We start from the raw sequence: 12940 nt of genomic DNA, 5'->3' as shown, positions 1-12940 counted from the left end.
CCACTCTTATCCAGACCACTGCAATTTGCTGCAATAGCATCCTCACCGGTCTCTCTCGCTTCTGTCTTGGTCCTTCTAATTCTCTCTTCTCAACAGAGTAGCCAGAGTGCTTTCCTTTTAAATCTTAGATCATGTCATTCTTTTGTTGGTTGCACACTCACTCCAAGTGACACCCAGGGTCTTTACATATAGCCTACAAGATCCTACATGATATGGCCTCTGCTATCTTCTGGCCGTGTATCCTACTCCATTCCAGACACACTGGCCTCCTTGCCTGTGGGTTAATGTACCTGCCACCCACTCTGCCCCTAGGTATCCATATGGCTCATTCCCTCACATCCTTTAAGTCTATGCTCTAGAGTTTCCTGCTCAAGGAACAACCCCCTCTCCACAGTAGTTGTTATTATTTGGCATATTATATATTTCACATGTATATTTTGTTTATTGTCTGTCTTCCTCATAACAATGCAAAATCTTGTATAAATTTAATATTTATTAAATATCTTTAGCTGTATTCACATCATATTCTTAACTCTTAAACAAGTGCCTGGCATAAAGAAGGTGTACAACAAATATTTGAGGAATGAATGAAAGTAGATAGTCTTGATTTTTTTAGACCTAAATCCTTTCACAAAAATAAATAAGCATTTGACTACCTCAAGGAAATTTAAAAGCAACTCATATGTATGGAGTGCTAGCCATGTGTTAGGCTCTGGGTAGCACTTTACAAGTACGGTCTCGTGAATTTTCATAGCAGAGCCTATGTGATTGGTCTTATTATCACCAACTTACAGATGAGATGTTATATAACTGTCTGACTCCAGAGTCCTTTCTCTTTATAAAATGACTAAAACATGCATCTATAAACTGTTAACAAATCACCACCAACAACAGAAATGAAAAAGATGATATAAGTCTTTATTTTTAAAAAAGGGCAACTAAATTTCTCACTAGAACTCCAAGTGTGTGAAAATCATAAATCGTAGCTTTTATTATTTTTTAAAAATGTGTATTGAATTTATTGGGGTGACATTGGTCAATAAAATTATATAGGTTTCAGGTGTACAATTCTATAATACATCATCTGTATATTGTATTGTGTTCACCACCCAAAGTCATGTCTCCTTCCATCACTATTTATCCCCTTTATCTTCTTTACCCCCACCCCTTTTTCCTCTAGCAATCACCATACTCCTGTCTGTGTCTATGAGTATAGGGTTAGGGTATTTTTTGGTGTGCTTTTTTTTTTTTTGCTTAATCTCTTCCCCTTTTTGACCCAGCTCCCCAACTCCCATCCTCTCTAACAGCTGTCTGTCTGTTTTCTGTATCTGTGAGTCTGTTTCTATTTTGTTTGTTTATTTTGTTCACTAGATTCAACTTATAAGTGAAATCATATGGTATTTGTCTTTCTCTGACTGGCTTATTTTACTCAGCAATAAATCCTAGCTTTTAGAAGAGAAAACACTGAGTAGACCAGGCAAAAGGCTGAGCAGAGAGTGGAAAGGCAGAAGCACACACTCAAGCAGACCAAGAGATTTTGAGTTGCAGGAACTGCTCTTCTCTTTTGTCGCCATCAAGGAAGCAGCAGTTGCCAAAATGAAGTGCTATCCTTTTGTGACTTCTAAACAGAGCAAGAACCATAAAAGGCATTTCAATGCACCTTCCCACATTCACAGGAACATTATGTTTTTCCCTCTTTCCAAAGAGCTAAGACAGAACTACAAAATTTCTTCCATGTCCGTCCAAAGAAACGATGAAGTTCAAGTTTTGGGAGGACACTACAAAATCAGCAAATTGGCAAAGTAGTTCAAGATTACAGGGAAAAAATGTATCAACTAGATTGAGCATGTGCAGCAGGAGAAGCCAATGCCACACCGCCCACGTGAGCATTCAGCCCAGAAAGACGGTTGTCATTGGTTACAACTGGGCAAAGATGGCAAAAGCATCCTTGAATGTAAAGCCAAATCAAGGAGGAAAGAAAAAGGGCAAATATAAGGAAGAAACAATTGAGACAATGTAAGAATAAAGTAATCTTATATACAACCTTCATTAAAACCTGCTAAAATGAAAAAAAATCTCCTCAGCCCTATCCCTGTGGTCTACCAGCTGCCCCATACTCCCACTGAACAAACAGATGGGAAATTGTTTCACATTCCTGTTTATTGATTTGATACCAATTTACACCAGAAGACTAAGATTATCGAAGACTTCCAGGAATAAAAGTAGGACCCTATCTTTATTAAAGAGGTCTCCTGCCTTGGTGAAGAGAAGGCTTTCCTTTGCCCTTCTGCTTTTTCTCCAAGTCTTCTTTGAAATATACACTATGTATGCAAATCACTGTGTTTTTAAAATAATCAAAGAAAGAAAGAGAGAGAGAGGGAGAGAGGGAAGGAGGGACGGAGAGAGAGAAAGAGAGAGAGAGAAAGAGAGAAAGAGAAAGAGAGAGAGAGAGAGAGAAAGAGAAAGAGAGAAAAAGAAGGAAGAAAGAGAAAGAAAGAAGAAAGAAAGAAAGAAAGAAAGAAAGAAAGAAAGAAAGAAAGAAAGAAAGAAAGAAAGAAAGAAGAAAGAAAGAAAGAAAGAAAGAAAGAAAGAAAGAAAGAAAGAAAGAAAGAAAGAAAGAAAGAGAAAGAAGAAAGAAAGAAAGAAAGAAAGAAAGAAAGAAAGAAAGAAAGAAAGAAAGAAAGAAAGAAAGAAAGAAAGAAAGAAAGAAAGAAAGAAAGAAAGAAAGAAAGAAAGAAAGAGGAAGTCATAGTACACTCTAGACACAAAGAACTATTCTTGGGAAGCATTTACAAGTAGGTACATCAATAAAAGAGGTTAAATGAATGACTTTTGAATATTGATATTTTAAGTATGTTAGCAAATCAGAAGGCCTATTAAATAAGACAACACCCTTTCTAAAATCCCTAGGGTCTCTATCACATAAAAAGAGACTCTAAAGGGACATTTATGTAAGTAATTCACATTTGGAGCCAACAGAAGCTTCCTATTGGCCAGAGTATTCCAACTGCCAGCAGCTCTCAACACACACAAAATAAGTGCCTTAAGATATCAATTTTTCATGTTACTTAATCTGATGTTTCATTGGTTTTATTTTAAAAGTAATGTCTCACAGAAAACTAAAATTTATATACAACTTCTTTAGCATATTAAAAGCATTTATATTTTGACTTTCTTTAGAGAATTTCTAGAAGAGAGGTAAAATATTGAGATTTAACCATACCAGAAACAAGGCAATAAAGTTAAATTTACTAGACCAAATCAGGATTTCAGTACCAGTAGGTATAAATCTACATAGTCACAACTTTCAATTCTCTATTGTTCATCTTTCATATTCATTGACATAATGTTCAATATGTATATTTGTATTTTTTCTAACAGTTAGAAACATTTTTTACATCATGTGATGTACCTCAAATGAGAATTTTCTTTTCTGAGTAACAAAAGTGAATGGATGTTTTCTGTTCTGATATGTAAAAAATTCTAAGTGATCATTCTCACCTTCACAACATGAAAAATCCTGAGGGGGGGGAGATGGCGGCCCTGTGAGAAGCAGCAGAGGCCCCGCTCCCAGCCACGGACTCAACTTCCTCCTAAAATCCTACGTAACCAGCTTGAAAAAAACAGAGAAACATACCTGAGTGGACGGAGTGCGAGTGGGGAGCACTGGACACACATCACGGAGTCCGGTAAGAGAGGGGGCGCAGGAAGGGGGAGTCCCCCTGAAGCCTGTGCTGGGCGCCGAGCCCCGAGGCTTGGAGGCTGCAAAGCTCCCTCCCCTCGGGAGTGCGGATGGCCTCCAAAAGCAGGGACCCCACACCTGGAGAAACGAGAGGGGAAAGAGAGCCCCGGGCACAGGACAGAGGGGCCCAGGGGAGCAGCGAGTCCCCGAAGGATCGGCGCCTTTCTAGGAAACAAAGCCTCTAGTGGCGGCCGGCGCCTTCCTAGGAAACAAGGCCTCTAGTGGCGGCTGTGACCGGCATCTAATGCTCGGGGTGCCGACTATAGGGAAGGTCCCAAGGTCTGTGTCACCCAAGTGCTAAGGGACCAGAGGACTACGCTGAGCGACTGCACACAGGGACCCTCTGCCTCCCTGTGGGGCATTGTGTTGAGCCCCAGAAAGCGCTGAATCTGAGGGGTGCAGGGGAGGGGAGGAGCCCTCCCGCCCTGAGCTCCCAGTGCGGGGAGGCTGGGATCTGTGACCAGCCCTGAGGGGCCCCGTGGTGGCGCATGAAGCTGCCCCAGCTTTGCTGAGACCAGCGGTGCGGGGAGCTGCGTGGAGCTGACTTTGGGTCCCCTCCCGCTGGGGGCCTTGGTGCGCGGGTGGCAGGACCTTGCAGGGTGGACTCTCTGCCTGTGTGTTGCTTTGTGCGTTTGTGAGCTTGATCTCGAAACTGGCTCCCACCTTCCAGGCGTGCACTGGGGGACGGACCAGCGGAGGCTGGGATTGGGGTCTGCACGGTAGATGGTCTGAGGGCGGGGCCTGTGCAACCAGCCAGCCAGAGATGAGCAGGGAGGGGCGGAGCCCACCGGCCTCTCCCACAGCCGGGAGCCCCGCCCCAACAGGAAAGGGGTGGGCCCAGCTCACTGAAGCCCCAGACACCCCGCAGGGCACAGTCCTGAGGGGGAAGGGAGAGCGGCTCACAGGAGGACATTACAAGAATAAGACTCTCAGGGACTGTTGTTTGGGAGCTGGAGGAAACGCTGAAAACCCCTGCTGGGGGCTGGGCAGGCAAAGGGCTCACCAGAATGTGTTCTTAATCGAACCCACTGAGCCCAGGCTGCCGAAACGGCCCAGACAGAAAAGGCAACAGGCTGAAATCAATCTGTAGCTGCAGCAGGCCAGAGCCTGGGGAACAAGAATCAGAGGACAGGGTAGGGACTGAGGAGCTGGCAGTGGAGCAGAGACTAACTCCCACAGAGTGAGCACCTGACAGCGACACCTCTAAGGGGAGGGACACCCTGAGCTACACTAGCCACCCTGCACCCTAAAGACTCTACAGAGGACTCTGCGGGAAGACTAGGTGACTACAAGGTTGAAAAATAGTTGACAAGAGGAGGTGGTCCACGGAGAGCCTCAGATCAACCATCTACCTAAGGACACCAGAGTCAAACCTAGATGGCTCCTCACATTGGCTGATACACAGGCACCTCCCAGGAGAACTGAAATCAGCACACAAAACAGTGACCCTCAGACAACACAAGTTGCCCAGAAGAAACCCACCTGACTACCTTTTTTTCTTCTGTTTTTTTGTTTTGTTTTGGATTTTTTGGTTTTGTTTTTTTTTTGTTTGTTTTTTGTTTGTGGGTTTGTTTATTTTTTCTCTTTTTTCCTTAGGAAGAAGAGAAAGGGAGGAAAATTTGTTTTTTCTTCTTTTTTAAATTTTATAATAATTTTTTTTAATTTTTTTTAAACATTCTTTAACTAAATTTTTTGTCCTCTTTTTTATAAAAGAATTTTGTCTTGCTTAGGTTGTTTTTAGTTTTGTTTTTGTTATTTGCTTTTGTTTTGTTTTATCCTGGCTTCTAATATCAAGACTTTCTTAATATCCCTTCTTAACAACTGGGACTTTATCATTATAACCAAGTTTACAGCTTTCCTCTATAGTTTCCCCCACATCTCTTACTGGACTCCCTCTCTGCCTGGACTATATCTCTCTCTCTCCCCTCGATCCATTGGCATAACTTTCTTTTCTTTTTCTTTTTTCTTTTTCTACTTTTCTTTTGTTCTTTTGTTATCCTCCCTTCTGTCTTCCTGTCTTTTTGTTAGATTGTTAGTTTCTCTTATTCTCTTTATTGTATTTTTGTTTTCTCATTTTCAACTATTATCCTATTCCTATTCTATCCCTTAATTTTTTGCTGGCCCTTCTTTCAGAATCTTTTCCCTCTGCTTCTGTTATCTCCCAGTAGCTTCTCTATTTTTTACATTTTAGTTTATTATTATTTTCTAAATTTTCACCAGTATTAACAACAATATACATCTTTCTCTCTCTAAGCATTACTTTCTCTCTTTTTTTTAAGCATTTTTGTGTGTGTGTGTTCTCCTTCACTCTCCCAGTTCTATTTTCATGTGGGTTGTTTTCATTGTGACTGTCAAGATATTTTGTAAGATACCTCTTGTTTCCTGGAATTTTAGTTGTGTAGTGTCCTGCCTTGCCAGCACCCGTACAACAGCTTACATGACAAGGTTGGGGCTGAGACACCATAAGCCAGCCTGAGAGGAGGGTCCTCCCAAGGACTGATCAACAACAATCTAGACCCAACCACAACAGGAGAACATAAAGAAACCACAAAAGGGACACCCACAATAGGGACACGCCTAGAGCAAAGAGCTCAGAAGTATAAGAAAAATACACCTCTGGGCTCCACTGGATCCACAAAACAAAATCCCATCCCACAAGACTGGGAGACAGCAAATATATCTAATATATAGATACAAACACTAAGACCTACCAAAATGGGGAGACAAAGAAACAACCCCCAAATTAAAGAAAAAGAAAAATCACCAGAAAAAGACTTTGGTGAGATGGAGTTAAGCAAGTTATCAGAAACGGAGTTCAGAGTATTGATGATGAAGATGTTCAAGGAACTTAAGAAGACACTAGATGATAAGATCAAGGACCTCAGTGAAAACATGAAAAAAGAGATACATACCATAAACAAAACTCAGAGATAAAGAATGCTGTATCTGATATCAAGAATGCACTGGCAGGAACTAAAAGCAGACTCCATGAAGCAGAGGATAGAATAAGTGACTTAGAAGACAAGGTAGAAAAAATCACATAATCAGAGCAGCAAAAAGAAAAAACACTTAAAAAGCATGAGGACAGTCTACGGGAGCTTTGGGACAACATGAAGTGAAACAACATTTGCATTATAGGAGTGCCAGAGGGGGAGGAAAGAGAGCAAGGGATAGAGAACTTGGTGGAGGAAATAATGATAGAAAACTTCCCTAGGATGGCAAAGGAGAAAGCCACACAAGTTCAGGAAGCACAGAGGGTTCCAAACAAGAGGGACCCAAAGAGACCCACTCCAAGACACATCATAATTAAAATGGCAAATGTCAAGGACAAAGAGAAAATATTAAAGGCTGCAAGAGAGAGACAAGCAGTGACCTACAAAGGAACCCCCATAAGGCTGAGAGCTGATTTCTCAACAGAAACCTTCAGGCCAGAAGGGAGTGGCATGAAGTTCTCCAAGTAGTGAAAAGCAAGAACATGCAACCAAGATTGCTTTATCCAGCAAGGCTATCATTTAAAATTGAAGGTGAAATAAAGAGCTTCCCAGACAAAAAAAGGCTAAAGGAGTTCAGTACCACTAAACCGGCATTGCAAGAAATGCTAAAAGGACTGCTTTAAGAAAAAGAAAGAATAGTGAGAGAAAGGTACATCAGCATAAAGGGGAAAATGGCATTAAATAAGTTGATATCAATAGTAACCTTAAATGTAAACGGAATAAACGGTCCAATAAAAAGACATAGGGTAGCTGAATGGATAAGAAAACAGGACCCAAATATATGCCGTCTACAAGAGACCCACCTGAGAGCAAAAGACTCACACAGGCTAAAAGTGAAGGAATAAAGTAAAATATTCTATGCAAATGGAAAGGAAAAGAAAGCTGGAGTAGCAATTCTTATTTCTGACAAAACAGACTTCAAAATAAAGACCATAACAAGAGACTAAGATGGTCACTATATATTACTGAAGGGATAATCCTTATAAACATTTATGCACCCAATATAGGAGCACCTAAATATATAAAAAATTTCTTAGGGGACTTTAATGAGGAAATTGACAGCAACACAATCATAGTGGGGAACTTTAACACCTCGCTGTCAGCATTGGACAGATCATCAAGACAAAAAATCAACATGGAAACGGAGACCTTAAATGATTCACTAGACCTAATGGATTTAATTGACATTTACACAACATTTCACCCCAAAGCAGCAGAATACACATTCTTCTCAAGTGCACATGGAACATTCTCAAAAATAGACCACATGTTAAGGCACAAAGCAAGTCTCTACAAATATAAGAAGATTGAAATCATATCAAGCATCTTCTCGGATCACAATGCATGAAACTAGAAACCAACCACTACAAAAAAACTCAAAAATATTCAAACACATGGAAGCTAAATAGCATGTTATTAAACAATGAATGGGTTACCAAGGAGATCAAGGAAGAAATCAAACACTTCATGGAAAGTAACGAAAATGAACAAACAACAACCCAAAACCTATGGGACACGGCGAAAGCAGTCCTGAGAGGAAAATTCATAACATTACAGGCCTATCTCAAGAAACAGGAAAAGATCTAATGAACCATCTAACACAACAACTAAAAGAACTAGAACGAGAACAGCAAGAAAAGCCCCAAGGAAGTAGAAGGAAGGAAATAATATAAATCAGAGCAGAAATTAATGACATAGAGACTAAAAAAAAAAAAAAAATACAAAAAAATCAATGAAACCAAGAGCTGGTTCTTTGAAAAGGTAAATAAGATTGATCCACCTTTGGCCAGACTCACTAAGAAACAAAGAGAGAGGACCCAAATAAATAAAATCAGAAATGAAAGAGGTGATATAACAACTGACCCAACAGAAATACAAAGGATTGTAAGAAAATATTATGAACAACTATATGCCAACAAATTGGACAATATGGGGGAAATGGACAAACTCCTAGAAGCATATAACCTTCCAAAGCTGAATCAAGAAGAGGTAGAAAACCTGAATAGGCCGATAACAAGTAATGAAACTGAAGCAATAATCAAAAAACTCCCAGCAAACAAAAGTCCTGGACCAGATGGATTTACAGGCGAGTTTTACCAAACATTCAAAGAAGGATTAACACCTATTCTATTCAAACTATTCCAGAAAATTCAAGAGGAGGGAAAACTCCCAAACTCTTTTTATGAGGCCAGCATCACCCTAATCCCAAAACCAGATAAAGATACCACAAAGAAAGACAATTACAGGCCAATATCCCTGATGAACATAGATGCTAAAATCCTCACTAAAATACTAGCAAACAGGATCCAGCAATACATTAAAAAGATCATACACCACGACCAAGTGGGATTTTTTCCAGGGATGCAAGGCTGGTACAACATCCTCAAATTAATAAATGTGATACATCACATAAACAAAATGAAGAACAAAAATCATATGATCATATCAATAGACGCAGAAAAAGCATTCGACAAAATCCAGCACCCATTTCTGATAAAAACTCTCAGCAAAGTGGGAATAGAGGGAACATACCTCAACATAATAAAGGCGATATATGACAGACCTACAGCCAACATCATACTCAATGGGCAAAAAGTAAAACCATTTCCATTAAAACAGGAACAAGACAGGGATGTCCACTTTCACCACTCTTATTCAACATAGTACTGGAAGTCCTCACCATAGCCACCAGACAGGAAGAAAACATAAAAGGTATCCAAATTGGAAAGGAGGAAGTAAAACTGTCATTGTTTGCAGATGACATGATATTGTACATAGAAAACCCTAAAGACTCCATCAAAGTACTACTAGATTTGATAAACGAATTTGGCAAGGTAGCTGGATACAAAATCAACATCTGGAAATCAATGGCATTCTTATACACCAACAATGAACTTTCAGAGAGAGAAACTAAAAAAGCAATACCATTTATCATTGCAACTAAAAAAATAAGATACCTAGGAATAAACTTAACCAAGGATGTAAAAGACCTGTACTCAGAAAACTTTGTGACACTGGAAAAAGAAATAGAGGAACATTTAAACAAGTGGAAGAATATACCATGCTCATGGATTGGAAGAATTAATATCATTAAAATGTCCATACTATACAAAGCAATTTATAAATTCAATGCAATTCCTATTAAAATACTAACAGAATATTTCACAGACCTAGAACAAACATTTCCAAAATTTATATGGAACCAAAAGAGACCCCGAATAGCTGCAGCCACCTTGAGAAAAAAGAACAGAGTGGGAGGGATCACATTACCAGACTTCAAACTGTATTACAAAGCCACTGTAATCAAAATGGCCTGCTATTGGTACAACAACAGGCTTATAGATCAATGGAACAGAACAGAGGCCCCAGAAATAGACCCACGTCATTACGGCCAGTTAATATTTGACAAAGGAGGCAAGAGTATCCAATGGAGTAAAGACAGTTTCTTCAGTAAGTGGTGCTGGGAAAATTGGACAGATACATGCAAAAAAATGAAACTAGACCACCAACTTTCTCCATACACAAAAATAAACTCAAAATGAATAAAAGACTTAAATGTAAGTCACGGAACCATAAAAATCCTGGAAGAAAACGTAGGCAGTAAAGTCACAGACATCCCACGTAGTGGACTTTTCACTGATACATCTCCTAGGGCAAGAGAAACAAAAGAAAAAATAAATATATGGGACTACATCAAACTATAAAGATTCTGCACAGCAAAAGAAAACAGCGTCAAAATACAAAGGAACCCCACGGTCTGGGAAAACCTATTTGCCAAAGATGTATCTGATAAGCGCATAATTTCCAAAGTGTACAAAGAACTCATATTACTCAGCAAGAGGAAGACAAACAACCCAATTAAGAAATGAGCAAAGGACTTGAATAGACACTTCTCCAAAGAGGACGTATGGATGGCCAAGAGACACATGAGAAAATGCTCAACGTCCCTAATCATCAGAGGGATGCAAACTAAAACCGCAATGAGGTATCACTTCACACCTGTCAGAATGGCTCCATCAACAAATCAACAAACAACATGTGCTGACAAGGGTGTGGAGAAAGGGGAACCCTAGTACACTGCTGGTGGGAATGCAGACTGGTGCAACCACTATGGAAACATTACGGAGGTTCCTCCAAAAATTAGAAATGACCCAGTGATTCCACTCCTAGGAATGTATCCTAAGAATCCTGCAACATTAATCAGAAAGAATATATGTACCCCAATGTTCATATCAGCACAGTCTACAATAGCTAAGATCTGGAAACAACCCAAGTGCCCATCAGTAGATGAGTGGATAAAAAAGCTGTGGGGCATTTACACCATGGAATACTACGCAGCTGTAAAGAAGAATCTCGTACCCTTTGGGACAGTATGGATGGACCTGGAGAAAATTATGCTAAGTGAAATAAGCCAGGCAGCAAAAGACATGATCTCGCTTATATGTGGAATCTAAAGAACTTAATAAACTGATGAACAAAATAGATTCAATGACATGGAAGCATAGATGAGACTGATGAATATCAGAGGGATGGAGGAGGGTGAGTGGGTGGAGGGGGAGAGAGTAACCAAAGAATTTATATGCATATATGCACAATCCAAGGACATGGACAATCGTGGGGAGAGGGACTGGGGGGGGGGATGGGACTGTGTGGAACAGGTCATTGGGGAGAAAAAGGGACATCTGTAATATTTTAAACAAAAATAAAATTAAAGAAAGAAAAGGAAAATCCTGAGAAACATTAAACGCAACACCTCTTCTTAGATAGATGACAGATTTGAGGATGGCAAACCATAATCCCAAAATAAGAGACAGGTAAATATAGAGAGTTACCACTTACCTGGAGGAGAAACAAGTAGAGTCAGCAACTTCTAGGGAAACATAAACTGTTAGAAATGAGTTTTCTGGTGACACAGACTAGATTAGCTTGAGAGTCAAAAGCTTCAGGAAGTCCAATCTGAGGGAACTCCTCCAAATTTATTAATATTTCTTAAAGGAGCCCAAGCAGGTTCCCACCATGAAACAAGAAGATACTGCCTCATGCAAATGGGGGAAGCATTTTGATATACCCCTTAATGCATCCTGTTCTCGGTAGCTTAGACCATCCTTCGAAAAAAACTAATTTGCCAAAATCATATCCAAATGTTGAAAGAGCAGTCAGACAACTCAGACTCTTTTGGTTTCTCTCTGGCAAAACAAAAATAAATAAATAAATGCTAAGAACCTTTATATTGCAGGAATTTTGTCCCACCCAAACAGGACAGGTTTAATCATAATACAAAAGAACATTTTTTCACATAAATACTTTCCTTTCATCGTATCAACAGGGCTCTAATTTGAAAAGATATGTGCATCCCTAGGTTTGTTGCAGCACTATTTACAGTACCTGAGATCTAAAAGCAATCCAAGTACCCATCAATAGGTGATTGGATAAAAAATAAATGGTACATATATACAGTGGAATATTACTTGGCCATAGAAAGGAATGAAATCTTACCATTTGTGACAACATGGATGGACCTAGAGGGTATTATACTAAGTGAAATAAGTCAGAGAAAGACAAATACCATATGATTTCACTTGTATATGGAGTCTAAAAAACAAAATAAATGAATAAATAAAACAGAAACAGACTCTCACAGATACAGAAAACAAACTCATGGTTGCCAGATGGAAGGGAGGTTAGGGGGTTGGGTAAAAAGGTGAAGGGGTTAAGAAGTACAAATTGGCAGTTACAAAATAGTAACAGGGATGTAAAGTAAAGCATAGGGAATATAGTCAATAATGTTGTAATAACTAGCTGCAGGTCTCCAGAAACTAGCACTAAATGCTGCTACTATCCTCTCAAGCTCTTAAAGAAGATTTAAAGTTGTCTCTATCTAATCTAAGGTTGAGCACTATGTATAGAAAAAAAACTGGCAGAAACTCAGCAACCAGAAGTCTGTGTCTCCTAACAAAAGACAGTTGGATAACTCCTCTAAAAGACAGCAAGATATTACGCAAAAGTCAAACATTTGCTTCTTCCTTTGCTAGGAAAAATTATTTTCTCCCATCAAATCCAATATGTATTATTTTTTAAAATTACATGTCCATCACTAAATGGTTGAGTTCACCTACATATTTGAGTTAACATATCAAACAAAGAAAACAGGTTTGGCTGCAAAGTCAATGAAAGTCAAATAAAAGGCCAAACTAAACAGAGGAGA

Source organism: Miniopterus natalensis, chromosome 8 (assembly GCF_054644295.1).
Source record: "Miniopterus natalensis isolate mMinNat1 chromosome 8, mMinNat1.hap1, whole genome shotgun sequence".
Taxonomy (NCBI): Eukaryota; Metazoa; Chordata; class Mammalia; order Chiroptera; family Miniopteridae; genus Miniopterus; species Miniopterus natalensis.
The sequence above is the reverse complement of the archived record's forward strand: the minus strand, read 5'-3'. Positions refer to the sequence as shown.